General features: G+C 48.6%; 1 protein-coding gene across 1 annotated transcript in view; it reads left to right on the top strand.

Annotated features, from left to right (window-relative positions):
• Nucleotides 1-2,073: 2,073 nt before the first annotated feature.
• Nucleotides 2,074-24,713, top strand: part of LOC130158698 (BCL-6 corepressor-like protein 1) — a 44,443-nt gene continuing 21,803 nt past the window's right edge. The window contains 5 exon segments of the mRNA XM_056359603.1: nucleotides 2,074-2,871; nucleotides 5,280-5,427; nucleotides 6,273-6,388; nucleotides 23,399-23,497; nucleotides 23,977-24,143. The gene's annotated coding sequence lies outside the window, so the exon portion shown is untranslated.

Below are 24,713 nucleotides of genomic sequence, written 5' to 3'. Positions count from 1 at the left end.
ACATACCCACACTTTTTTTAGTAGAAAGTGAATTACCGAGATTTGTTCTTTATTTTTCATTTTGCTCTTTGAAGTTTTACACTTTGGGCTTTATTGACCAAGCGAGCAAGACATGCAGCAGCAGCACAAGGGCTGTGGCTGTTGCGGTGGATCCGTAAGCCTGGATGCTGATGATGGTACAGCCTCGTCCTGCGGCCTCATGGGGTTATCTCCCTGAGCGGTGCTGCAAGGGCGGTGGTGTGGTTGAACCTGGCAAGCAGCTAAATACCACACAGGTGGCACTTTGGCTCATTTTGTCCTGCCCCATGCCCCCCCACCCCAGCGGGTTGGGGGGTAGAACTGGGGGGGTGGTGGCGGGGTGTTGCTGGTGTCAAATCTGTGGGTTGAGATAAAGACAGTTTAACAGGACAGAAAAGGAAGTGGAATAAGAAAAGAATTAGAGTATACAAGTGATGCACAACGCAGTTGCTCGCCCCCTACTAACTGCTGCCCAGCCGGCTCCCGAGCACGGCCCCCTGGCCAGCTTTCCCCCGGTTTATACACTGAGCATGAAATAAGGTATGGCACAGCCCTCTGGCCAGTGGGTCAGCTGTCCCGGCCGTGTCCCCTCCCAGCCTCCGGTGCCCCCAGCCCTCTCGCTGGTGCGAGGGCGCTGCCGGGCAGCACGCAACAGCGTGTTACTAGCCTGGGGCTCGTCCCACAGCAAATCACAGGTCTGTGCCAGCTACCAGGGGGAAATTAACTCTGTCCCAGGCGGAACAGCTACGGAAGGGATAAGGCATTTTCCAGCACCAGCCGGAGCGTTTGCTTTTGTGCCAGGCACGTGTGCAAACCCGCAACGAGCAGCCGTGACAGCGGCGTTCAGAGTCCAGCCCGCTCGGGCTGCGAGAGGACGCGCCGCGTTCCGAGCGGCCCCGCTCGCCCAGCGCCCCCTTCAGCTCAGCTCCCCCTGCCCCGCACCCGCCCCGCACCCGCCCCAGCCCCTCCGCGCCCCGCTGGGGTCTCCTTCATGTGCCCACATGCCGGGGGGGGGGGGGGGGGGCGGGTCTGGGGCCGGGGGCGTCCGTGCCCTGGGGAGCCCGTCCCGGCGCGGGCACGGAGGGGAGTGTCGCCGAGCCCCCCGGAACGGCGAGCGCGGCTCGGGGAACGCCGGCCGAGGCGTCCCGGGGCAGGGGGGGCGCGGGGGCCTCCAGCCCCGCAGCAGGCTCGCTCCCGGGGCTCGCTCCCCGCCGCCGCCCCCGGCTGCGTCCGCGCCCCCTCGGCGCCGTGTAGGACAAGGCCTCAAGGACAAGAGTCCAAGTACTGAGAGCCTGATGAATAGAGACTTGTTAGAACTTGTAGGGCACAAGCCCTGGGAGCAAAGGAACAAGCTAACTGCAGACCCCTGAGCCAGCACAGTTGAGGAGGCAACCAGACGGACAGAGAAACAAGTAGCCAGATAAGGGAACGGATGGCGCCAATATGTAATTAAGAAAGCCGCGTAGAAACTCCCTAACCTTGGAATAAAAATTATTGCTAGGTCAAGATAAACTAGTAAGTACCTGTTGTTCTAACGGTGTGCCTTAAATATTGACCAATCAGTGTTTTTTACGCTTAAGATTTAACCAATCAGTGTGTAATATGTAGAAGGCAGAAACATATATAATTGTAAGAAAATCACTAATAAATGGGCACTTGCTTGCATCAAGCTGCGTCCCGTCTCTTCATTCGCCGCAGCGCCGGGCGGGGGGCTGCGAGGGAGCCCGGGGGAGGGGTCGGGCCAGGGCCCCTTTCCCCGCGGGGCTCCGGCTGAGGGCCGGGGCGGGGGGACCCCGGGGCGAGGGGACCCCGGGGCGGGCAGCGGGGCCGGCGGCGGCGGCCCCTCCCTGTAGCGGGGCGGCTGCCGGCGGCGGGGCCGGGGCGGGGAGCGGAGCGGCCGCTGAGCGCCGCCGGGCCGCGCCCGCGCCGGGGCAGGTGAGCGGGGGCCGGGGCGGCGAGCGGCGGGCGCGGGGGAGAGCGCCGGGGGGGCGGCGGGGCCCGGGCCGGGGCGGGGCGGGGAGCGGGGCCGGGGGGGGCCGGAGCCGCGCTGGGGGCCCGGGGGCAGCGCTGCCGGGGGGCGGCCGCGCCGTGTCGGGAGCGCCGGGCGGTGCCGGCTGCCGGCACTCGGCTGCGGCCGCGCTGCCCGGGCCGTGCCGGGGGCTGGCGGCGCTGCGGGCCGGAGCGGCGCCGGGGGCGCTTTGCTGCGGGGGGCGAGCCCGGCGGGGGCGGCGAGCGGGCCCGAGGGGGGGCTCCTTCCGCCGCGGCCCCGGGGGGGGCGGCCCGGGGGCCCCGAGAGCCGGGGGGGGGGGGCGGCGGCGGCTGGCGCCTCCCCAGAGCTCCCCCGAGCCTGCCGCTGCCCCGCTCGCCCCGCGCAGCTGCCCCCCGCAGCCGGGCCCGCAGCCCCCCCGCCCCCGGCCCTGCCGTGACGGCTCAGCCGGGCCCGGTGCGCCGGGCGCTGCCTTGGCGCGGGTGCCGGTAGCCCCGGTGCGGGCAGGGAGCGGCGCCTGCGGAGCCCCCGCGGCAGGGGGGGGTCGGCCGGGCACGGGGGGAGACTGCTCCGGGGGGGATTAGAGAGAACGGGCCCCTCACGGGAGCGCACATGCTGCAGGAGGCTTTTTTCGGGTAAAATGCAGCTGCCGCTGTCAGGGTGGCTGCCAGGCAGGGCATCGACGGTTCAAGGGTTTTGCTGTTCTGGGCTTTTTCAGACGAGCTCGTTCGGTGGTGGAACTTGACAGTCAGTGAATAACCCACATGGGGCAGAGGAGTTGTCCCAGGTTCGGCAGCTGCAGAATGAGCCCTCTGATCCTGCTGGAAACGCTGAGCAGAAGCCTGAGGAGGGGAGATGAAATAGCAGTAAGTTCTCACCGGAGCAAAAGCATGGAGTTTTGTCCTTGAAGTATGCCTTACCTCCTCAGATTTTTTGCGATAGGATCACAAATTTTCATCCATTTGCCATTTTCATCTCTTGAGTGCCTCTGGTTTTCTCCTGTGTTGCACAGCTGCACGCAGCTGGCTGGGGAGAGCTGGCTGGCCTCGTGTACAGAGAGCAGCACGCGTCCCTCCAGCTCAGCCAGCCCCATCCGCAGGCTGGTGCTGCATTCCGTCTTTTTCTGAATGCTGGATGTTCAGCGGCCACAATTCATTTTCTCCCTTGTGAGTCAGAAAAGTGACATTGTACTCCTCTGGGAGTACATGGTGTCTTTGAAGGCATTATGCTTACTGCTTTATACTATACGTTGTGTGCCATCCCGCACTGATTCTTGGTGAGTAAAACACGAAGGAACTAAAGTTTGACAAGAAAGTGGCTTGGGGTTTTATTTTTTGATAGATGCATTTGACATTCCTTCTTGTAGTTTGTCTTCATCTGTGAGGTCCTTGTTTAATTAAAAGTAGTAGTTAAATTCCAGAAGGGAAACTGAAACTAACTTGATGTCAGGGACATGCTGATCTGGGGAGAGATTAGAAGTACTGGAACAGTTGTGCATATGTACCATAAGAAAAGTGTTGTCCAGAGGTTGCTATAGTAGTAGTATGAAGCCAAGAGGATGAGTGGCAATTAAGTCATTCCTGTGAGCTCACAGTGTGCCACAGGCAAACCTCAAGATGTTCCCTGCTTTGGAGTTTGTTCCTCTCTCTGTTGGTGGTGATTAGTTGGAAAGCAAGCCTATAGAAAAGCCTCTATCCTGTCCTTTCACCCACATTTTGGGCATGTAATGCACAAAGATGAAAGATTTGGAAGGGGCAAAATAACTAGTTAACAATTGTTAACTAATACACAGAATACACATGATACTGAGGCAAACGACTCAGGGGAAGGGTATGTGAGGGTGAGAATAAGTTAAACAACTAACAAATAAAAAAAATAATTTGCAGTTGCATTAGCTAGGACCCTTCTTCTAGGTGATTCATGTCTTTGCTGTGCCAAATTATACCGAATATACCAATAATCAATATCCTGGCTGCCAAAGTCTTCTAAAATTACTCTCAACATTTTTTTGTTTATGAGGCTTAGAAGTTCCTCTAGGAGGCCACATATCCATGGGTCCTCCTCTAGTACGAGTCAGGAATGGCCATTCCTCCTGGCACAAAATAATGAATTTTCATTTCAGCAAAGCCTGTGCCGGGGGTATCTTTTCCCAGTTCTCTAAAACCTCAGCAAGGGCTGCCCCCCTTCCAATGCTGGGTCTATTTTCCATTCTTATCAAATTGATTACCTTCCTCACCAGTCTGCGATTTTTAAAATTTAAACGCAAGAGCACTTTCAGGTCTGTGTCTGGAATTACCCATGTCCAAGTCTCATCAGGTGATTTCACCTAGTTGCCGGCAGCTTTGGTTTGGTATAATCACAACTTTGTTAAATTTGGTTTGCTTTAATCACAACTCAGAGCTGGGCTACCACCCCAGCGAGTGGCAGAGCAAAGGGATACAGCACGGCTTATATACACTTACCAAATCATTAGTCAGTGTCCGAAGTTTTTAGAAGTTTCCTTTGGTCGTGTCAGTTCTGCAAATCCCTCACCTGACCCTGTCCCAGCTGACTGATCTATTCGGTTCCAGTCTCTGCCTGGGTTCCAGGCTCCTCCTCGGATCATGATCTCTGCCAGCTTTAACTCACACACTCCTTCAAGCACACTTAGTCTTTGAACAAGCAATTCCTAGTCACATCTACTAATTTTTCTAGAAATTGTGCACCTGTGTGCACAAATGGATGATCTGTTGTTTCTCTGTTCTCCCACTGATTAACTGGACTGGGTGTTAAACCAGGCTTGGATTAGGGCTATACTGGGGACGAGGCCTGGTTCTGCCACTTTAGCTGCTTCAGCACTTTAAATTTCCTAATTCAAAACACATTGTCTTTAACAAGCAATAACAGAACAATGGAGAACAATTAACAATGGTTTGGCCACTGCTGATGACAATTGCTGTTTCTAGTGTATATTGCTATATGCCATGTTTATGAAACCTGGATCTGCGGGAATAAAAATGTTCTGTTTCATGCCCACAGGTGAGCTCCCTGAGATGAGCATCCACATTTTAACAAGCCTTTAAATCAAAGGCTGTAAACGAGAGTCAGTCTGCACAGCCAGCTGGGAATCTTCTGTTGTTCCAGGCACATCTCTTTGTCCCGTTCAATACCTTGTCTGTGTGATTTGCCTTTTTGTCTGTCTTGTGCTCTCCTGCTAAAGACTTCATAGGCCTCAGTCTTCTGATATTGCTCCAGCTCCCGCATCTAATGCTCCTTATCTCTATCTGCTCTCCAGGAGTTTCAGGGAGTTGCCTCCCCTTCAGGAGGAAGGGAAGAAAAACAACTTGCCAGATGAAGTGCTGATCCATTTCACCTGTGCAAACAGGAAAGGAGTGAAGAAACAATGAGAATGTACGTGAGATGCAAAGACACAGGATTTCTGGGTAATATTACTGTATTCTGGTGTGTGTCCGTCCCTTGTTTTTTTCAAATTCAAATCACTATTCTTTTCACTCTTTTTTGTTAGATCTAGAAGTAGCCTGCTGCTAAGCTGCTCAACTGAACTGAGTATCACCTATGCAGGGACTTCAGAATTCCCTTTCTGTGCCAGGATTAAATGCTGCCAAGCAGGAATGCGTGAACAGATCAAGCTTTAACGTTCAGAGCTGTAACCGTGGGGTTCCAATATGCCCTTGTTTTTTTGCCCCACAGACAAAAATGCACTACCATTCTACAACCACACACTTTTCCCATCTGAGAGGCAAACAAAACATCATGGCTATTGGAAAAGAGTAGCATAAAGATAAAAGAGCCTAGGTGATATCAATTTAAGCTATCTACGTTTAGGTTAAAAGAAAACTTCAGGCTAGGAAGGAAAAAAATATTTCACACGTGCATAATAGAATGAGGTTAACTGGAGAATTCTTTAGGGGAACCGATGAACTGAAAACCATTTAAGGAATGGTCACAACACTTGCTAAAGGGATCCTTTCCAGGAAAAAAAAAAAAAGTTGAGCAAGTTTTTTACCCAGTGAGTTTAAAATTCAATGGAAATAAGTATTCAATCAGAGTGAACATTAGTCACTGGGTATGCCTTTTATTTTCATTATGTCATCGCAACAATACATGCAATAGTTATAAATTTCATGCATTTGCAAACCTGTTTTGATGCTGCTGAGGACACAGTTAACATTCTGGATTGGGGTGCAGATTTAATGATGCTGGGTTTGCATTTCTTTTGGACACTGTATTCTTCCAGAAGACATTAATTCTCCTCTTCTGTCTCCAGCAATGTGCTGCTGCCAGAGTACAGTAATCGACTCAAAAACAGAAGAAGTTTTTCCTCAGCTTGTGTCTTGGATGGATTGTTTTGAATCAGTAAGAAGGAGTTCTACTGAGCTACCTGTAAGTAGATGTCCTAGGTTTTCTAGCACAGATCTATACAGTTCTATAAATATTTCTTTATATTTATATATATATATTTCTTACAAAACTTAAACAAGAAGAATGATTTTTAGGGTGTTTGCTCTATGACTATAGTAATGGTCTTTTTCTAGGGGAGACTCACCTAGAAAAAAGTTTGGTCAGCTCGACCAGTCCTTATTTCAGCCAATTCCAGTCAGCTCAGCGGTCCTTATGCTCACCACGCACAACAAGAAGTAGCAGGACTACAAGGCTGGAACAGGGGAAGTGCCAGACTTTCCCTTCAACTGTTGTATTGGACAACTAGTTTGCTAGCTGCTGCAGCTCAGACACTTTTCCCCTGGGTTGTGGGACACTAACCCACACGCGGTAGTATACTATGACTCCACCACTTGCTTCAGGAGAACGACTTCATATTTGTTAGCTAACCAAAACCAAGCTTACTCAGCTTCAACAGGAATGTTGGGCTGTTGTATTAGGGATGGGGGCTCCCAAGCAGCAGTGGCCTTCAGTGCCACAGTCAAAAAGGGCAGGAGAAAACGCAGGGAAGGAAGTACTCAGCAGCCTTTCCCTGGCCTGCTATAGGCTAGACTCACCATTTTACTCCAAAAAGGACAGATGCCCTGGGGTTTTAAAAAGCAGCACACAGAATAGAGATTTGAACTCAATCTCCTTCTTCCTAGATAAAAAAAATAAAAAAAAAATCTGTCTCGGGCATGATAACAATATGTTAAGGGCAAGGCGTAGAGGGGCAGAATGTCTTACTCTCTTCCCCCCCTCTCCCAGCAGACAGCAACATCATTCTCACTACAGATGTGTTACCAAATCAACGGCTTTACCTTTGACACACATCCTCAGTTATGGTTAACATGCTGTGCCTATGCACCATTTTATAGTATCTCTGTATAAGTTACATTCTGCAAGCTTAGTGAAAAGTGACAAAAGGAACCCTTGTTTTTTGCATCATCCCACTTTTTGTCCAGCCATCGTAAAAACTTTTAAGCATTTTGTCCTTGAAGTATTTTCAAAAGCTTAAATGTCCTGATAAATTCATGTGATGCCATCAAATTGCACTGTGACTTAACTACTGCTTTGCTGTAATTCATAATTCCAGGCTTCCCTTGAATTTGGAAGGGCTTTGCAACATTGCCATATAACCTCTGTATTTCACCCCAAGAGAAACAATTCTGACTGGGAGTGTTCATGTCTTTGTCACATAAATGCCAAGGTAAAAACCCTAAAATGTTCGGTAGCATCAGAAGTGCCCCACAAAATGACCCATTTTGTTGGGCAGTTCTTTTTATTGTGGCCAGGGTTTCCACAACAAAAACAAATGTTTGATGGTGGACGTGGATCCCAGGGGTCTTTCATGTAACTAGAAGTTTTTTGTAAAAGAAAAAAAAAAAAAAAGGAAAACATATGCATGTATCTATCTTCTTAAAACAAACATCTCTACAATGTTCCCATAACCTTCAAAGAACATACCTGACAGTTACTTGACTGGGTTGTATTCACAGCAAGACTGTATCATCGTAGCCTGTACTTTATCCTCTTTGGTAGCATTGTCTTCAGCCAGGTTGTCAGTCTGTTGATCAGGTAATTATTATTTGACACTCATGTTAGGCTACAAATAGGCTTTGTTTCTACCTTGCATCAAGACTTGTGTAGCCAATCGCATTTTCTTCCAAGCGGACTGAAGCTATGTTTAGAAAAAAGTACACCAGGCAGCATTTTGAAGCTGACCTTTAAGCTCCAGACTGGTTGAAGAAGCTAGCCACGGTACATTTAACTGAGATGCATGCAAGTAGCATTATTTATGTTTTGCAGCATCAAAAGGACACAAAACCTAAGAGTTGTCGCAGATGCTTTTGCTTGCTGAAATTCAGCTTCAGACCCAGAAGCACTAAACGGAGTCAAGCTTTTGATAATTCCTCAGCAAGGGATTTAAGAATTTTCTGTTGGTTCTGGATTTTCTGTTGGTTTTTGTCTGCCCACAAACTCTGCTTCTGGCCAGGAAAAGGAGTCCTTAACAGCAGCTCTTGCCAAGTGCAACGGAACTGCAGGCCCAACACGTACTCAGAAGCTACTCTTTGTTGATCTTAAATGATTCCAAAGCCATCCTCAGCGCTCCTTTTCTAAGCAATCACCCTTTGACACCCAAAAGGAAACCTTTGGGATCAACGTGTCCCCAGGGAGGGCTTGACACAAACCCTCTGCTCAGACCTGCTGTCCTGTGATGCCTGCCAGCAGAGCTGGTGACATGAGTGCTCCTTCTCTGTCTCCGTTGAGGATAATAAGGATAGCAAAGCCCTCCCGTTTGTCTTGTTGATGGGATTGGGGCTTACGCAGCTTGAAAGGCAGTGAGGGAGTGCTAACAGGCAGCCCTGCCAGCCAGCCTGAAGGGCAGGGGGGATGTGAAAAGCAGCTTGGGGCCGCCTGAGAACTAGCACAGGCATTTACGGAGGGAACGCGTGGGAGCAGGGTGTTCTCTCGCTTTCACTCTCTGGGAACGTGCAATCCATTCCTTCCCTCAGAATCTCTCATCTCTAAGTGAGAGACAGTCAACGTTTTAACTAACGTTTTACAAAACGCCTCTTTGTAAATACCTACACCTACACCTACACATTCTGTTAAAGTAGCAAAGAGTATGCTTCCCATAAAGAAGTACCTGAAATTTGAGAAATTTTGCAGACTCTTTGATGACCATCTGAATTGTGGACCTGATCACCTGATTGGTGGATCCCATTTTAAACTCTCTTTAAAGAAACGGAGATTTAGGAATGATACCACTATGGAAATAGGCAGCTAGGCATTTCACAGGAATTAGAAAAGACTGCGTCAGCTACAGCTGGTGGCTATCAGCTCCAATATTTTGAAGATTAGTGGCAAACTATTTCAAAAACTTGTTGACAGCTCTTTTCTAGAAATGTAATGCTTATTTTAAGAAATCATTTGTGCAGTGCATTGCAAAAGTTGGAAAAACCCCACCATTCTTCTTCCTTGTAAAAGAAAGAAAAAAACGGTTTACAGTTCTCTTCCTCTTCATTGTACTCCTCATTCTCATCTTCACCACTGAGGTGTATAATCAGTGTAGAGCGTGTTGGTCTTAAAATAGTCTCTTGAATTCTGTGTGATTCTTTATGATGGGCTGGATGCAGAATCCCTTCCTGGAGACCCTGTTGCAATGCAGCAGCTACAGAAAAGAATGTTATATTTATTTTGTTAGGGGGAAGTAGAACATGAAATCTGGGTTCAGACCAGCAGGCGCAGTTTTGAAATCATTATCATGCTGAAGGAATACTTAAATGGACCAGTTGTGCCTTGTAGGAAAACTCGTCTGCAGTGGCTGGCAAAAAAACTTCTTCCAGCTACAGAGAATCTGAAAAAAGATGGACACAACAATGGACAGGGGAGGCACTGCTGAATAAAGCCTTTAGACAGCATAAAAAGCATGACTAACCCCTGATTTCTCATTTCTATATAAAAAATGCAAATCTAAGGAGTTCTATAAAAATGAAAGAAGTGTTGTATTTTATTTGGTTTTAAGCTTTTTGTCAGCTTTCCCAACTTAAAGACTGTCCATTGCATGTTTAGTTAGAGCTCCCAAAACAGAAGCCACATTTCGTAGTGTAGCCTAAGCCCTCTGTACTGCTGGCTTGTGCCGAAGCAGCAAAGGTATGAAGAAAAACCCCAAAACACCATTGGTGAGGGGTGCGTGTGCTTGTTTGACACAACAGTTTTATTGTCCAAGGAGCTGCATTTTAAAGATGGATCTTCAATTTTTGAAAATCGCAGGCCAAGTTTACACTGCAGCACAGTGAAGGTGTCACAGAGGTACCTTGGTGCCAAGAACCCAGCTCAGCAGAGTTGTGAGCTTCTCCTTTGCCTCATTTAACCTGCTTCCTAATAGACCGAGTGCTGGCCAAGTTCTGTGGTTCCCAGTGCTCATCCCAGCTTGACCAGAGCCAGATCAGGAGTGTCTACCTTATGTGGCTACAATTTCCGAAACTTCCTGCACAGCATTCTGTAACTGCTGTTAATACTCGTAGCTGTACTGGTGTAAGGGTTATTTGTAGTGTGCAAGTAAAAATGCCTTGCCAGTTTGTGAAATCTGAAATGGACCTAAGGATAACCCAGTGATCTGGACGGTACCTCCATATGGACCACATGGCCCATGGACCGAGCTGCAGCATAGGGAAACTCCTGACGTCTGGTTCAAAGCAAGCCTCTTCCACCTGGTTTTGCTGCAGGTGGCTGTTTGGTTGACCTTTCTTTTAAAAAGAAAATAGCACTGGGAATTTGTTGCGACGGAGGGAAGACGCAGTCGCTCAATATGAGTGATCAGCAGACTTCGTTTATTGTCCCTTACAGTCACCTTTTATGCCTTGTTATAATTAGCTCATACATATTACAAAAGTTAAGCTCATTATTGGTTAGTTGCCTAAATATCAAGCCCGCCCCTAGTTTCTCTTCTGTAGTTATCTGTTCCCACCTGCAACATTCTTTTCCCACCAAAATCTTCCTGTTATTGTGTAACAAGAACAGCCAAAGACAGTTATTTTTGCTTTACTTCAGATAAGCTGAGAGCGATGTGCATTTTTGTCCAGCCAGCTGGACTATGTGTATGTGAACTTTTTCAGCTAGCCAGTTATCCACAATTCCCCCGTTTTTATTTTGGGCGACATAGGCTTGGTTGACCATTTTCAATAACAGCATTTTAACACAGGAAAATACACAGCCAACTTATAAAATCTCAGTTCAGAAGTATAATTCCTGAAATACTTGAAAAATAAAGTTAGCTTGAAGCTTTAATTTAGATGCTCTTTCTGTTCCAGTGATATAAAAAGTTTAAAAAATTCAAAGGTAATTTTAAAGTTCTGAACATGGACTAATGCAAGCTCAAAACCCAAAAAGAAACCAAACTGATGTTTGACTAGGAATATTTGCAAATATTTTAGTGGAAAATCCCTGACCATTAAGAATTTTCTGTCCAAATAACAACTGCCCTTATGCAACCAACCAGTCCATACATTTTCTGAAGAATTCCTCATTGATATCAAAGAATTAACAAAGGGAAAAAATTAGTTCTAAGCTATATACATTCATAAGTGGATTTTTCAATAGTTACATACAGATTTACACACTAAGCCATAATGGCTTGTAGGTGATACACACAAGAAGAGTACGTTGCTTATCTGTCTGAATGTCTATGCTAAATTTGACAACTATGCCACAAGCCAAGCCTACATGGGTGCTGTGTTATGCACGTTCCTTAACAAACAGAAGTATAATAGGTAAATTCCTAAGATCTAGTCCCCAACCTAATTATATTATTTTGTAGCCAATTAAGGAAAATAACACAAATGTGCATATCTACATGTGCACACACCTTATAGTTCAGAACCAATCTGTGATATAAGGCCTTAGCCTTATGGCATCATCGAATCTTAACGAGTACAGTAATTAAAAATGCAGTCTTACTGTAAGTGCGGTTTATGCTGACATTCCCTCAAATGCTACACGTATTTCTCACTCAACTGCCTCAAGTTAAAATAGTAGTATTTGTTAATATGTATTAAAAAATCATTAATTCTCTACAATAGCAGTTGACTTCCATAACACTATGTAAGCAAAAGAGGCTTAAGATGGGTTTTCTGAATACTGACAATTTATTTTAGACTGTCTAAACTCAGGTCTTGAAAGATTTCACTCTGCCAGACATAGAAACACTGTTGCACTCCAGTTGTGATATCCCTTTTCCCAAGTTGTCACATGCACATCTCGCTCAAGCAACATTATTGTCAAAGTTTCTCTGTGCTACATAAAAGCATATTGCACTTGTAGATATAAAAGACAGCACCCTTACTTAGATTATTACCTTACTACCTCATAACTCTTAGTATCTCTGATTTCATCACTTCAAAAAGTCACCAGAAGCAGATAAAACCACAGCATCAAACTAAACTACACCTTAACTGCTGATTCAAATAAAGGCATTCTCTTCAGATATGCCTAATGCTTACAAATAGTGTTGGCTGGTTTTGATCAAGAAACTATTGTTACAATAATGATCAAAAATAATAATCCCATTTGCAAAATGCCTTTAAGCCAGCCTCCTAGTCCCAACCAATTTCCACATTCAGAATACAGCATAAATACAGAATACAGAATAAATTATCTCCATCAAGGCAAAAAGGCTTCTTTTTAAAAACAGAGATGTTTGCTAGTTCAAAGCAGAAACGCATTTCTTGTAGGTGACATCTGAAGCATTTTTTTTTTTTTTTTTTTTTTTTTTTTTGGTGGGTTTGTAATCAAGTCCGTATTTTTCCTTGAGAAGCTTAAGCTGTTCCTCTTGTTTCAGGAGTGTTTCCAACTCTGATTTGTCGAATAGGTCCGTATTTCCCAAAGATATCATACATTTCCTCCGCTGTGATTTCATACGGCAGGTTCCGAATATAAAGGATCCGATTGACCTCTGGGGGCAGCCAGATGTTAGCTCGCTTGGCCGCTTGCATCGCCATGGCACCGATCGGATGGGGGGGGGGGTGGGGGGGTGCCGCCTCGGAGAGAAACCGCGGCCGGGAAGGGGCCTGCCGGGCCGCACGCTGCCGCTCGCCGCTGCCGCGGGGGTCCTGGATGCTATCCCATACGCTAATAACCCGGGTAATGCCTTTTTACAATCTATGTCCCGAACGCTCCGCTTTTCTAAAAAGCATATGAGCGAATCGTACGTCGCTTGTCTCTCCATACCTTCGTCAGCGCTGTTGCAGCCTTTGCGAGACTTCGGCGACGCGTGGCCGGCGGGACCCTCTGTAGGTGCTCCCGGGCGCGGGGGCTGTGCCCTTCCGCCTCCTGCGCTGCTTTCAGGACCGGTACCCGAATCTCCGTCGAACCGTGGCTCGCAGGTTCAGCCCTCTCTAGGGTCCCTGTTCGGGCGCCATTTGTCGCGACGGAGGGAAGACGCAGTCGCTCAATATGAGTGATCAGCAGACTTCGTTTATTGTCCCTTACAGTCACCTTTTATGCCTTGTTATAATTAGCTCATACATATTACAAAAGTTAAGCTCATTATTGGTTAGTTGCCTAAATATCAAGCCCGCCCCTAGTTTCTCTTCTGTAGTTATCTGTTCCCACCTGCAACATTCTTTTCCCACCAAAATCTTCCTGTTATTGTGTAACAAGAACAGCCAAAGACAGTTATTTTTGCTTTACTTCAGATAAGCTGAGAGCAATGTGCATTTTTGTCCAGCCAGCTGGACTATGTGTATGTGAACTTTTTCAGCTAGCCAGTTATCCACAGGAATTCAGTCTGGGGTCTTTGAGAGGGAGAGTGAGAAGAAGCAAGCCTCAGGCAGGGTGAGAGTTTTGGTCTCTGTGAATGTTATCTCCAGGAGGAGATAGCCATGGCAACCGCTGCTGCTGTGCAGATGTTTGCAAAACAAGTCTGTGACATAAGAGGAAAGGTTTGGAAGGCGTTTTTACTACCTTCCCCAAGACTGTTCACATTCAAGTAAAAGTTTCTCTGCTTGGAGATATTCGGAGCCCGCCTGGATGTCATTCTGTTCAACCTGCTCTGGCTGAACCTGATTTAGCAGGGGGTTGGACTAGGTGATCTCCAGAGGTGCCTTCTGACCCCGACCGTTCTGTGATTCTGTGAAAATCATCTCGGTTACTGAGATTTGAGTACATTTTTTCCCCAGTTCCTTCAGCGTCATTTGGAAAATGGAGGAAGGAATTGCATATGGGGACATTTGGAACTTGAGGGGGTGTCATGTTAAGAAGTGAGGTTTCCTCAAGCCCTTTCTATTTGATCAGCCCGTCGGTTTCCCAAGAAAGACGAGACCCTTGTGCCTGACCAGCCTGCCCACCATCTGCACTTTGACAGACCACCGTATCAGGGGGTGATTTGACCAACCTTTTCAGGGAGCCCCGCTGACAGCGTCACTGAGTCAAATCCCGTGTATTGACTACTCAAATCTCTGAGGATTTATACAAAACATGGACTTCACCTGAAGGCTTTTATTATCCAATGTACAAGTTTGTGGTAGAATAAGGTTCAAAGGTTGCTGGTGATAGCACACTGACTGCAAAAGAAGCTGAAAACCATACGGCTAACAACAGCTAGCGTGCGTTAGTCACAGAATAAAGTTCTTGCCCGGTAGCCATTCCTGTGTGGGAGAAGACAAGTTCCGCCCGTCGACTGATCCCTGAAGTTACAATGGAGTCTTCCCTAACTTCTCCCCTCCTTTGTTCACTCTCTAGGCTTCATATGAGCAGGCATATGATAGCACAGATGAGGATGAAGTCTGCTGACCAGTTTTCACATCAGAGCATCTGGGGGAGGGGAAAGAAAAAAAAAGGAAAAAAAAAGTGATGTCTGTTTAGGGCTGCTCTTGCAGCTTTCACTGGGGCTCGCTCATTTACTTGGAACGGTTTCTATGACAGTGAGAAGTCATGTCAAGTCTACAAATGGGAAATTCATTTGGGGTCTTCCCACGGGGTCTACCCCTGTCACAGCAAGACCTTGTCTTCCTATGCACCATGGCCTCCATTTAATAGAATCATAAAATCACCGAAGGGTTTGGGTTGGAAGGAACCTTAATGATCATCTAGTTCCGACCACCTGATATGGGCCAGGACACCTTCCAGTAGACCAGGTTGCTCAAAGCCCCATCCAACCTGTCCTTGAAGACTTCCAGGGAGGGAGCATGCACAGCTTCTCAGGGCAACCTCTTCCAGTGTCTCTCCACCCTCACTGTAAACAAATTCTTGTAATACTGACTCTGCATCTACCCTCCTTAAGTTTAAAACTGCTGCCCCTCACCCTACCACTACACTCCCTGATAAGGAGTCCCTCTCCATCTTCCCTGTAGGCCCCCTTCACGTACTCTTCTGTCTATCGGCCAGCTACCGATAGCAGACAAGGAGCAGTTTACATCAGGGCAGCAGCCCAAAGCCCAGCAAGGGAAGGTAAGGACTGCTGGGGGGTAGTTCACATGCATCAGCACTGGATGATGCAGGTAGTCACTGTCTCCTAAGACAGACTCAGTAGGATCAGAAGAAAAAACAGCAAAACCGGGAAAAGGAAATGCATTCCGGACACGTTTTAGTACTGCCTATTACCTGACATAAAACAGCAAATAGGCTTGCTGCTTGAGAACTGTGTTCAGGTCAGAACAATTCACAGACACATCATCCATCTGGTACCACAGCCCGTTGCTGGCCTGTCAAAGAAAGGCAAGGACATCTGGAGATGAACCGCATAGTTTCTCCAGAACAACACGGGCAGAAAAATGGAGAAGCAAGAGTCCACCAACCCAAATCCCATCCAGCCAGTAAGGAGACCTTCTCCCCCAAAACCCTGGCTACCAGAAACACTGCCATCAAAGTTTGCCTTCCCCAGCACACATTCCTCCCCGCTACGAAGGAAGTGGCTCTTTACCTTTGTGTAGCAGAGAAAGTGACCTTGACGACAGCTGTCACCGATGTGCACCACAACAGCATATAAGGCATAAGGGAGCAGTTCTGCAGCTGCCTGAGATATGTATGGCCGGAGATCAAAGCACGGGGGGTACTGCACAAACTGCGGAGAGACCGAGAGGGCTCAGGAAGGATCCTGGAATACTACATGAAATATCCAGCCAAGACCAGAGGCCAGCAGTGTAGAAATACATCCTTGGGGCTCATCAACACTCGGTTTTCCCTGAAGCAAGACATCATGCTGGTGGCATTGGTGGCAAGAGACTGTTCTTGGCTGAAACAGCTTGGTCAGGGCGGAGTATATGCTTGCCTTCCCACGGGAGCTCTCCTCTCCCCAGAAGGGAACATGAGAAGCTCCACCTGAACAGTTTGTGACAGAGTGCCCTGGTTTGGCAAATCTGCTCCAGGAAGAGAAAGAGTTGCCCTCCACTTGCCTACACACCTTGTGGATCTTCTCGCCAGTGGCATCAGCTATGTTCAGTTGCAGCGTGAGAACCCTGGGCACGCGATCGATTGTAACCTTCTTGAAGGCTGTAACCATCTTGTCACACCTTGAAACCAAGCAGAGAGCCAAGTGCTGAAAAGCACCCTGTCTTGCCCCAAGGCGGCCAGACAACCTTTCCTGTCTCGCACATCCTTACGCTATGCTAAGACTCTTCAGTACCATAAGGCCATATGAAAAAAAAAGTTGTCTCTCATGATTGTGCATTGAAGCTACTTCTGCTCGATGACACGCAGCACTTTCACGCAGGAACAAGTATTAATCGGTTGTCAGTAATCATCTTACTTGCTACATCGAAAGCTGTTTTCACCACCCAGTTGCTCAGGTTTCACAAAGTTCTCCAGAGCCGCGGTGACAGATGAGGCTGCCTGGAGGCGTGAGAAAGGAGAGCTCTGAGCTGGGGGAAATGCCCTCGCCCAAGCACTCAGGAGGAGTTGCCCACAAGACACAGGTGGCTGCCGCTGAGGAGACCCACCGTGACCCTGCAAACCATGGCCAGAGGGAGATGGAAAGAGGGTATGATGCCAAACATTTCCCTCATTTCCCAGAGGTTCCTGGCATTACGAAGAGCTACCTCACCGTGCCACCGCTCAGTTCAGCTACTGACGGTGTGCAGGGTCGTCAGTAATGAAAACAACACAAGCCATCAGCCTAGGAGCCAGATGGGTATTGAGGGAGGGCAAAGAGAAGAAGGCTGAGAGTCCCTCAGGGGTGCTGAGGGGATAATGCATGCTTGTGCAGCTTAAAGCCAGCACCTCCAAGGGAGACCACTGCCATGGCCTTTGCAGAAGGACACCATCCATACTGCTTCCCACCCCCCACCGAGCTCTCTTGTGTTCACAGCAGACATTTTTAAGATAACTGTGTTGATTCTAGAAAGCTACAAGGGGCTTCGGACGCCTTGAAGCACAGTGACAAACTCTCTTACTTTGATATCCAAAGAAATATCCAGGAAGGACAAACAGGAATCAAAAACAGCATTGCAGCTGCAGCACGTGACTGGAAGGCAAATGGAAATGCTCAGCAATAGGGGAAGTCGACTGACTGTGCTGGTTGATGCTCTTCATCCCTACTAGAGCCAGCCACATGCTCATCTCTTTCTCACAGGCAGACAGCAGGGCACAGACGAGTCCAAGGAGAGCAATGGTTGTGGAAACATACCTCTGGATCTCATAAAGCCCCCAAATATTTGATGGATGATGGTAGTTGCTTGAGTAGAGATGTCCCAGCTGGAAGGAAATGGGAAGGCAGAGAGTTACCTCCTCCAAGAGTTTTCCTTTGTCTGGAAGCCCTGGCCATAGGGTTTCCTTGATGGGGATACATCAAGGAGACCAAAAGGCTTGGGAACACTGAAAGGTAGTTTGATTGTGCTTACTCGCTGTGTCCACTCATACAAGCCCTGTGCATGGCAGTTACAGTACAGCGGAAGAATTCACAGGCGTCCCCTGGCATGCCAAGCTTGAAACATTCTCCTATTTCTAAAAAAGAAGAAGTTAGTACTTCAGTCCTATAATAACAGAGGATAACGTGTCAAAGCACCTGGGATGACTTACGCGGGAGGGCATTGATGATGGCCGTGGGCATGATGGCGCTGGCTGACGTGTGCAAGACATCGTTAACATGTGCTTCCATGATGCACATCATGCAGAAGCCTTGCTGGTGACCTGAAGAGCGAGGAAGGGGAGCAAGCTTCTCAGGTTAGAAAAATACCCATAGCAATGGGTAACCTCATGGAGATCTTGGAGTTCTAAGAACAGCCTCCACTCCTCCCAAGGTGCCCCACAAGCCCAGGACATCTTAGTGCACAGTAAACTTTCTTGAGAGCTTCACTGACAGAAATTTTCTGTGCAACCGGCAGAGAGTTTAACTTGCAGGAATAGGGAACGACACCCAGGGCTAGAAGGAGGCATCTTTCTGACAGTGCACACACCTCGATACGACAAGCAGCTTCCAGGCTTGAGTGTTCCAAGAACACTGACTTGGGAGCAGCTGACAAAGAAAGGCTACTTTTCACCTGCCTCTAATTCCAGGTTCTGGGGGTCCTTGGGAAGTGCCCGACAGATTGACAAGGAGATGTTCCTATAAATACTCACAGGAGCCGCTGTGCTCTCGAGAGAGCAGGTAGCTGGCAAGAGGTGGGGTGTATGTCAGGCACTGCAGGACAACGTTGACAAAGCACGTAGTGCCTGGGTTCCAGAGGCCTGCTCCAGCTCTCTGTCTTTGCTGCCACTCCATGCAAATCTTCTCTGGGGGAAAGAGGATCCTTTGTGGCAGAGCCATTCCATCGGCAACCACTGCAGGGAAATGATGTTTGAGAAGAGTTGAGACGGTACTGTTGCGCAAAAGCATATTTGAAAAGTTGAGTTGTCTGCAGGCGCACCCAGGACAGCCAGCTCCAACCCCCAAGCCAGAAACATTGCGGGAAGCCCAACACTGCCACTGGAATTCACTGGTGAGGAAAGCGTTTTGGAAAATGGTCTGTTCACCTGCTTACTTTGCTGGAAGTCCAACAAACCCACACTCTGATTTCTGGGCTTGGGCTACCTGTCTTTCCCTCTAGAGTCTTGCATTATCAGGTCAAGTCTTCCCTTTCGCTGGCTGTAACTTGATGAAAACAAGCAAGCACCTAGCCCAGAAGGGAACCCTACTGACCTCAGGTCATTCTACTAGCAATGTCATCATTCAAAGGCTTGTATAGAATGGCAGAGGAGTGACCAAATGTGTTTTCCTGCGTCCAGTCGAAATGCCCTGGGTAGGTCTGGCTGCTCTCAGGAAACACCCTGGAATTCCCTCGAGGCTGTCAGCACATCAGTATTCAGGGATGGAGCACCAGCCGTGCCCATTGCATTTGGGGGTTCACAAAGCCCAAGCCTGCTGGCGAAGCCGTTACTCACGGGAGTCATTTTCCATTGCAGCCGTTGCTCCTCTCAGGGACAGAGGGGAAAGCTGACCAAGGATGTCAGGACGCGCTCCAGAAAGAGAAGATCAGCGCCAATCCTGTCACCTGATTGCAATGAAATCACTGGAGCTCAACAAAATCATTAAAACCAAACACAAACGAAACCCACAGACCAGCACTTGCCATCAAAAGTGTTCCAGTGGTAACTGCCTGTGGCTACCATTAGCAGCAGAGCCGCCCAGCTCTCCAGCCCACCCTCTTCCACCTTGTCTGCAGGAGTGACCAGCTTTTGGCCGCTACTTTAACAGCTGCCTATGCCGGGCTCCTTTTTCATTCTTCCTTCCCGCTCCTTCAGTGCAAGGTGGGCTTCTGGTCAGTCTAGGCTGGGCTCAAGACCTCCCTACTTCCGTAGCCTAGACTATGGCAAAGAAATAAGAATTAGCAAACAGGAACTCTACCCACAGCGCCTCTCTGACCAGCCTAGAAAGGAGGAAGACCCCAGCACACAGCTTGGGAGGTAGAGATCAGCCTACACTTTTATCCCCTACCTACCTCCTCTAGGATCTCTCCCAAAAGTCACACCATAATTACCTTTGAAAGAGGGTGGAAGCTGAGGAGCAGTCAGCAGTAAATGATAAATGCTTGGAAACAGGTAACCACACAAGCAGACAATGAAGGAGATGAGTTACCCGAAGGGCAGCTCAGCCCAACTGGCTTTCACTAGCCCACTGCTCAGGATGTCAAGCCCTGGCCTGGTGAGGTCACAAGTTCCGGGTGGGCGCCACATCACTGCCCCTTTGTGACACGGGGCTGCACGGGGAGACAAGGTGGCCACGCAGCCGCCCCAGCCTGGGCACCTCCCCTGCAGCCGGCAGCCGGTGCCGCTGAGCTTCCCCACATGCTGCTGGCAAAGGGACTAACCGCCAGCACAGCTCCCACCTCTTCCCTGTGCCACACAGCCAGAGAAGTGAACATCCGCTCAGGGCTGTAAGCTGCCCGTGCACAGCTGTGGCTGGCACAGTCACGTTGCTAGAGGGTTTCTTTTCCACTGGTCCCAGGTACAGGACTGCATCTGTGATGCTCGTGTAGCAAAGCACCTGGGCTCGTACAGGTTCACTGCCAAAGAATTTCATCTGTCCCCCAAGATACACCAAGATACGTGGGGCATCCAGTTTGGCCACAGCCTTGCTTGGGTGGCTTTTATCATCACGTGCCTCTGGGGATGGCTGGTGTTCCCCCTCTCTTGCCTGGGGAGGCTGCTTTTGCCCCTTCTCTGCACAGGGTACCTGGGTATACTCTTGCCCCGTGCAGGGGGCTCTTTATGCCCATGCCTCAATCAGGATGGTGAGCTTTGCTTCTGCCCAGCTTGGGGCACTGAGTTTTGTCCCTGCCCTGCTCAGGGCATCTTGCCTTGCCCCTGCCTGCTGGGAGCAGCCAGTTTTGCCCCTGCCATGGCAGGACCAGCGGGGCTCCAGCACCTTTTCCCTAGGCCAGCTACCAGTGCAGTGCTGGATCTCGCTGTCACACCATGACCTCGCCATCCAGGACAAAGGCAGCTTTGCTCCAAGTCTCCTTCAGCGCTGTTCCTGCAGCTGGCATCTGACAGGCGTAGGTACAAAGTTCCCTCCCTGCTGAGTTGGCTGCAGGGTCAGGCTGCAGGGAACACCTGCGGGCAGCACCCAATGCCACCCAGGGAAGTGAAGGATCCCAGCAGCTGGATGTCAAGCAGGGTGTGCCTCTGCTGCTGTTCCTCACTCACACGCTTCAGCTACAGCTCTTGTGCTTGGGCACATGGCATTCCATTATGCTTCTCAAAACGCTGCAGTCAGCAGGCTCGCTTGGGTGAATGTGGCTGAAGAATCCCTGTGCCCCAAGAGGCTCCTTTTGTGAAGGCATCTTGTCTGTAAGATGACCTGGACAGAGTGTTTCCTTATTTGACTTGTATTACTGCTCTGAAGATGCCTAAGGGACAAAAAAAAAAAAAAAAAAAAAGTAAACAAATTAAAGGCAAGCAAAAAGAAAAAATTTAAAAAGAAAACCAACAAAAACAACAAAATGTCACTGCTCTTATTAGTAAAGGCAACAAGGAGCCCAAGCAGCACCAGCTGCCGGGGCTTCCAGGGTCCAGAAAGCTCTGTGAGACCTGTGGAGACCCTGTCTGCCCTCATTAGACATTGGAAACACCAGCTTGCAAAGCTCTCTTCAGGCCTGAAGATATCTGCTGCCCCTGAGGGCCTTTGGTGGGCATGAAGGAGATCTCCAGGAATGACAAGGTGCTGCTGACAGGACCCCTGTGAAACTGCTTGGTGTGTTCCCTGAGTGGACCACCCAGGGGGTGAGTACAGCTTGGTGGAGAGAAAACGCAGCAGCCTGAGAATGCAGGTGCACGAATGGAGACCGTGGTGTGATGTGCCTTGTGTGCCTGGGCTGCTCTGCATCTGCTGGGTAGAGGGAGGACAGAGCTCATCGCACTGCAGTGGTGGCACTCTGTGGCTTGCACAAAGGCACCCAATGTGTCTGCAGGGCTGCCTGGGGTGCCCTCTGCTCTGCCCTGGAGAGGCTGCACCTGCAGTGCTGTGTCCAGTGCTGGGATTCTCTCCTGGTTTCAGCTGGGATAGAGTGAATTTTCTTCTTAGTAGCTGGTGCAGTGCTGTGGTTTGGCTTTGGTGTGAGAGCAACGTTGATAGCACACTGATGTTTTTAGCTGTTGCTGGGTGATGTTTATGCTAAATCAAGGACTTTTCAGTTCCTTAGGCCCTGCCAGCAAGAGGGCTGGAGGGGCACGGGAAACTGGGGTACAGCCAGGACAGGTGACCCAAGCTAGCCAAAGAAGTATTCCGTACCATATGACGTCATGCTGAGTATATAAACTGGGGGGAGAAGAAGGAAGGGGGGTACAACCGGCATTATGGCGTTTGTCTTCCCGAGTAACCGTTATGCGTGATGGAGCCCTGCTTTCCTGGGGATGGCCAAACAGCTGCCTGACGAAGGAAAGCAGTGAATGAATTCCTTGCTTTGTTTGCGTGTGTGGCTCTTGCTTTACCTATTAAACTGCGTTTATCTCAACCCGTTTTACATTCCTTCCCGATCCTCCTTCCCGTCCCTTTGGGTGGGGGACAGTGAGAAAGTGGCTGCATGGTGCTTGGTTGCTGGCCGGGGTTAAACCACGACAATGTATTTAAAAAAAAAATAAAAAAGAAGTGTGTGAATGATTACCCCAGCCCTGCTGTCACTGGGCTCAGCACAGTCACAGGAATGGGCTTGAACAGTGCCCAGGAGTGACCCTTCACTGCAGTGAGCTCGATTCCGGCTCCCCAGAGCTAAAGCCTCTCTGCACTGTTCCGCCACGGCTTTGAATGAAGAGCAAAGGGCTCAACAGGCTTGTTCTGCTTCCAAACCACCAACTCAGGGAAGAGGAACAACAACCTATGTTCAAAATGGCTAGATAGCTATTTCTTGTGTCTCAGATCACAGTGGTGGCGTAACCTTCCTTCTCTCTCATCCTACACGCTTCCCAGCAGGCATTTGTGTTACGTCCTGATCTGGACAGCCCTCGCCACAGCTTCTTTTCTAGGAAATAGGCTTTGAAAAGAGGTGTTCCCAGGCTGAGAGCCTCCTTGAAGCTTTCCAGTCTGGACACCTTGTAGATCATTTTAAATGCCTTTGCTTTTCACATTCTGGTGGCTTTTACAGGTAACAATAGGGATAGGAACATGCTACTGTGGTATGTGATCATTGAGGCACCTGAGAGAACAACTGTTATGGTTAAAATACAAGGGGAGTCCTGCTGCTTCTGTCTTCTTTTTGTTTCCCAAGACAAAGGCAGTTCGGCAGGCCTAAATATTGTCATTTACAGAGCCATTTGAGAAGGTAAGGGGAACACCCAAGGTTTAAAGAACACATAAACAAGAGACTCTTGGGTGTGTGTGTGTGTGGGGGGGTGTGTGTGTGTGTGTATGAGACATTTTGCTTCTCCCAGACAAAAGCAGTGTCTTCAAAGGTTGGTATCCTTACTGTCGTTGCTCATGCGTGATGAGGGCTTATTAATGAATTTCCACTGTAAGGACAGAATGTGCTTCTTACGCCTTCATTACTTCTTCTGCCCCGCCAGGAGAATCTGCGGAGCAGATTTTGAAGATGATACTGCCTTGCAGGAGTATGACCCAAGCACAAAATACTGTGACGTGATCCATGGGAGCTCTGTTACTTGGTAATGGCATGGTAATTCGGCCCAATTACTCATATTCTTTAAATGCAAGTGTATTTGGACTGATCACAGCAGGAGTGGCTTCCAAGGTTTTCTTTGCAGTGCGCATTGCAGCCTGCCAAATTGACATTGATCTTGGAGATGAGTGAGGATGTAAGGTACAGCAAGACTTTAACTTTTGGAGTGAAGTTTGGAAACTGGGCACTTATAGTAGGGAACTGGAGGAGGAAGGACAAATGATGGAAAAGTGACAGTCAGTTGCCAATTAGATGAAACATGCCTCGTACCAGCTCTTTCAGTTGGCCAGTGCCAGTGGAAACCTTTGTTGTGTTGGCATAGGGAGTACCTGATGGTGAAGACACAAGTCTGGAATAGCTTGTGCCCTTCAGTACCAAACCCTGAACATTCAGAAATGAACTCTTTGCTTTGCGGGATTATTGGGTTTCTTCCATTATGTTCACATCTGTTGGTCTTTCTCATAGGCCAAAGCATGTGTCAGCAGGAGCAGTGCCAGGACAGCTTGGATGAGGGGACTGCTGGAGGAGACACCGATGTGACTTCTCCTGTCACTGCCAGCTGTCCTGAGAGAAGTCCTGAGGCTGGTAAAGCATAAAACTGAATAGCCTGTGGCTGGATTTCTGCGGCCAGTGTAAGGAACTGAAAAATATAATAACCACAATGTTTTGCAAAGTACTTGAAAGTGGATCTTTGCCAGAGGGAGTTGTTCAGTGTTTTGTGAGGTGACAATCTCTAGTCACTTAGTTCCTTAGTGAAAATGTCACATGACAGTAGCACCAAGATTCCTGGTATGCTAACAGTAACGTTTCCTTCAGGTAAGGCAGCTGCAATGTTTCAAGCCTGGAAACCAGCAGATGTTTAGGATGTCATACTTTGAGACCACAGACAGCTGTTGTTTGATTTAAGGCATTACAAGAACTATCAGCATGGCTTGAACTGAAGTTGCTGTACGGTAAATAGCCACAGCAGCTGAACTCTCCTGATTTGCTGTTCTTTTATTTGCCCTAGAGTGCACTGCACTATCTTAAAGTGATGCGCCACAGGGATACACCACAGACTCCCCTCCCCTTATTCCAGTGTGACTCATCCAACATCTGGCTTGCTGGGAAAGGCTGCTTTAAAAGCCATTCTTTTAAAATCCCTAGGATGGAACGCACTAACATTAAAAAGGCAAGGAACAGCAGGGCGTAAGGTCTACTCT

This window comes from Falco biarmicus, chromosome 14, assembly GCF_023638135.1.
Source record: "Falco biarmicus isolate bFalBia1 chromosome 14, bFalBia1.pri, whole genome shotgun sequence".
Taxonomy (NCBI): Eukaryota; Metazoa; Chordata; class Aves; order Falconiformes; family Falconidae; genus Falco; species Falco biarmicus.
Note: the sequence above shows the minus strand (reverse complement) of the source record. Positions and strands in the feature narration are given on the sequence as shown.